Genomic DNA, 4,070 nt, shown 5'->3' on the forward strand with positions numbered 1-4,070 from the left:
GGGGGGTGTCAGCTTATAGTTTCATAGTTGGTAGGGTCGGGAGGGACCTGAGCAGATCATCAAGTCCGACCCCTGCCATGGCAGTAAAGAGTGCTGGGGTCAAACAACCCCGGCAAGGTGTGCTCCTATGCACCTCCAACAAGATGGGATATAGGAAGGGGCTGAGGGCTCCCTGGATGTATCAGCCCAGTTCTGAGGGGACAACTGGGGCAGACTGGGAGCCCCCCCTTACCCGTCCCCAAAGCCTGGAAGGGAGTGGGGGGGCGCGGCCCGATCCCTTGCGGGGGAATGGCCTCTCCCTGCCATGGCAACAAGCTCCCCATTGGCCGGCGGGTGGCGCCGGGAGCCAATGGCAAGGCAGCGCCGTGTTGCTAGGGCTGCCCGCCATGCCCAAACCAAGTGGGAGTGGGGGGGAGGGGGGGGGAAAGGGAGCCAAAAATACCCACCCGGCCATGGCCTTCCAGGAACTGGGGCTATTAATAGGCCCCCCCCTTCCCATCCTGCCTGGCCTGGCGCAACCTCCAACCCGGGTCCCAGGTCCCCCTCCCTCCCCACTGGTGTGCTCAGAGCTGGATGTGCCTCTGAGCAGCTGAGGCTGACCCCACCCCAGGCACATGTGCCCCCCCCGCGTACCCAGGATGCCACACGGGCTCTGCCCTCTGCAATGGAGGCAGGATCAGGCTGGCCTATGCCCAGCACGCCCAGAGCTGTATATGCAACTTGAGGCTGATCATAGTCCAGGCACATTGGAGGGGGGGTGTCCCTTCAGGGCCCCCCACCCTGGCTCTGTGCCCCTCTCAGGGACCCACAATGCCATGTAGGCTCTGCCCAGGGGTTGGAGGCAGGATTGTGCCCCCCCCCCATGCCCAGCACCCCACCCCATGCCTAGCACGCTCAGAGCTGTACATGGAGCTGATGTCACTACACGCACACAGGGGGTTACTCAGCATCTCCTACCCTGGCTGTGACCCCTCAGGGTACCCATGATGCCACACAGGCTCTGTCTCCCCAAACGGAGGCAGAATCAGGCCACCCTGTGCCTGGCATCCTTAGAGCTGTACATGGTATTCACTGCTGATCCTACTCCAGGCACATCGGGGGTCCCCCTCAGGGCCCCCCACCTCAGCTCTGTGACCCCTGTAACCAAGACACCACACAAGCTCTGCCCTCTGAAAGGAAGCAAGATCAGGCAAGCCTGTGGAGCTGATTTTACTATGACTGCACAGGGGGTACTCAGCACCTCCTACCACGGCTCTGTGCCCCCTGTCCCCACCAGGGATGCTACACAGGCTCTGCCCCCCCCCACAGAGAGGAAGGATCAGGCCATCCCATGCACAGTGCGCTCAGACCTTTATGTGCAACTTGGGGCTGATCCCATTCCAGGCACATGGGGAAAGTGGGGGGGGAAATCCCCACAGTGCCCCCCACCCCGCTCTGTGACTCCACCAGGTAACCGTGATGTCATGCTGGCTCCGCCCAGTGAAAGGAAGCAGGATCAGGCCACTCTGCACCCCGTGTGCTCAGAGCTGTACATGGAGCTGATGTCACCACAGCTGCACAGGGGGTCACTCTGCACCGCACCTCCTACCCTGGCTCTGTGCTCCCGCTGGGCACCCATGATGCCACATACAAACGGAGCAGGATGGGGGGCACAAACGGAGGCAGGATGAGGCAGGCCTGTGCCTGGCACACACAGACCCATACAGGCAGCTCATTGCTTATCCCACTCCAGACACATGAGGGTCCCCTCAAGGCCCTGTAGACCCCCCCACCAGGTAACCACAGTCAAACAGGCTCTGCCCACTGCCAGGAGACAGGATTAAGCGCCCTGTGTTCAGTGCACTCAGAGCTGTAGGTGCAACTCGGGGCTGATCCCAGTCCAGGTACATAGGGGGGGCATCTCTCAGGGTCCCCCACCCCAGTTCTGTGACTATCCTGGGTACCCACACTGCCAAGTAGGCTCTGCCCACTAGAAGGAAGCAGGATCAGGCCACCCTGTGGCTGGTGTGCTTGGAGCTGTACATGGAGCTGATCTCACTGCAGCCACACAGGGGGATCACACAGCATGTCCTAGCCTGGCTGTGCCCCCACTGGGCACCCACAACGTCACACAGGCTCTGCCCCTCCAGATGGAGGCAGGATCAGGTTGTCCTGTGCCCAGCACACTTGGAGCTGTACGTGCGACTCGGGGTTGACCCCACTCCGGGCACAGTGGGGTGTTTCTCAGTAACCCCCTCCCTGGCTTTATGCCCCACCCAGGTACCCATGATGGCACACAGGATCTATCCACCGGGATGCAGGTAGGATCTGGCCATTCTGTGCCAAGCACACTTGGAGCCGTATGTGACTCATTCCAGATACATTGGGGGTCCCAGCTCTGTGCCCCACCCATGTATCCACGATACCACACGGGCTCTGCCCAGTGGTAGGAGGCAGGCTCACGCCTCCCATACCTAGCACACTTGGAGCTGATCACGCTGCAGCCACAAGTGCCCAGGGGGGTCCAGAAATGCCCCCAGACCGACCTCTGAGACCCCCCCCAGTAAGCACAAAGCCATGCAGGGTCTGCCCCCTGGAAGAAGGCTAGCTCCAGCCACCCCGACCCCGGTGCTGTACATGTTGCTCGTTGCGCCACATCCCTGAAAGGCCAGAAGGGCCTGTTTCCCAGCGAGTTGCTGGCCCTTTAAGGACCCCATAAGCCCTTTGGTGGTGCTCACTGGGCTCTGGAGGGGGATGGGGCTCCGTGCCTCAGTTTCCCCACCACCCGCTGGATGCTCATTATGCTCTGGATGCTGGTTATACTCTGTGCCTCAGTTTCCATGCCACCCACTCATGCTCCATGCCTCAGTTTCCCTGCCTACCGCTGAATGCTTGTTAAGGACATCGCCCCAATGAGGCTGGACGGCAGCCAATGTACCCGCCCCAGGGTGCCAGGTATTGTACATCTGAGCCAGCATGCCTGCCCCCATGCAGGACTGGGCCATGCCATGCCAAGTGCTGTATGTACAGCCCCCAGAGGCTTCTGGTCAGATGCCACCCAACCTCCACCTGGGAAGGACCTGCTCCCAGGGGCACCCTCTCCAGAGCCTCAGGTGCCCCCCATAACACAACCGGGAAAACTGAGGCATGGAGCTGAGCACAGAGGAAGGAGCAGGGTCCCAGCCTTCCCCACCCCCTTGGGTCAAGACCAGACCTCCTCCTTGGCTGCCCTCCCCAGCTGCCAGGAACCCAAAATGGGTCACAAAGCAGCCGGCGAAGGTGCCCTGGAAAAACCAGGACAAGCTGACAGCTGCCTCTACCATATGGGGGTGGGGGGTGTGAGCCCAGTGCCCCCCCCCACAAAGCAGGTCCCCTCCCAAGCCCCCACAGCCAGAGCCAGAACATCCCCCCTAAACCCTGGATCCCCCCAAAAAGCAGTGGCTGGTGCCCAGCTCCTCTCCAAAACAGAGACCCAAGAGTCTGGACAAGCATGGGGAGGCGGGGGCAGGGACTCAGACTTTCGGGGTAGTGAGAAATGTAGACAGGGCCGTAGGGAGGCACGGACCCAAGTGTTGGGGGAGGGGGCAGATGAGAGGGAGCCAGGATCTGGGGAGGAGGGGAGAAGATGGATGATAGGGACCCAGGTGTCTGGGGCAGGGGGGGAGAACAGGGTCTCAAGCATGGTGGGGGGCAGATGAGAGGGACCCAGGCATGGAGGGGGAACAGGAGCACGGACCCAGGTGTCTGGGGACCGAGAGAAAAAGGACCCAGGTGCTGGGGGGGGAGGATAGAGACCCAGATATGGGGGGGGCAGTAGTAGGGGAACATGAAAACAGGCATTTGGGGGGGGGGACGGGTGAATGACAAGGGGCCAGGAGTCAGGGGGAGCCATGGACCCAGGTGTCTGAAGGACGCAGGCACGCAGGGCAGTACAGAGAGAACATGTGTGGGGTGGGGAGGCCTGGACATGACAGGGGCCCAGGTGTCTGGGAGGACACAGATAACAAGATCTCAAGTGTGGGGGGTGGGGGGACACACAACAGAGAACGGGACCCAGGCATCCGGGGCAGTGGGGGGGGGCAGGTGGCCGG

The sequence above is a fragment of the Alligator sinensis genome, unplaced genomic scaffold (genome assembly GCF_000455745.1).
Source record: "Alligator sinensis unplaced genomic scaffold, ASM45574v1 scaffold850_1, whole genome shotgun sequence".
In the NCBI taxonomy this organism is placed as follows: Eukaryota; Metazoa; Chordata; order Crocodylia; family Alligatoridae; genus Alligator; species Alligator sinensis.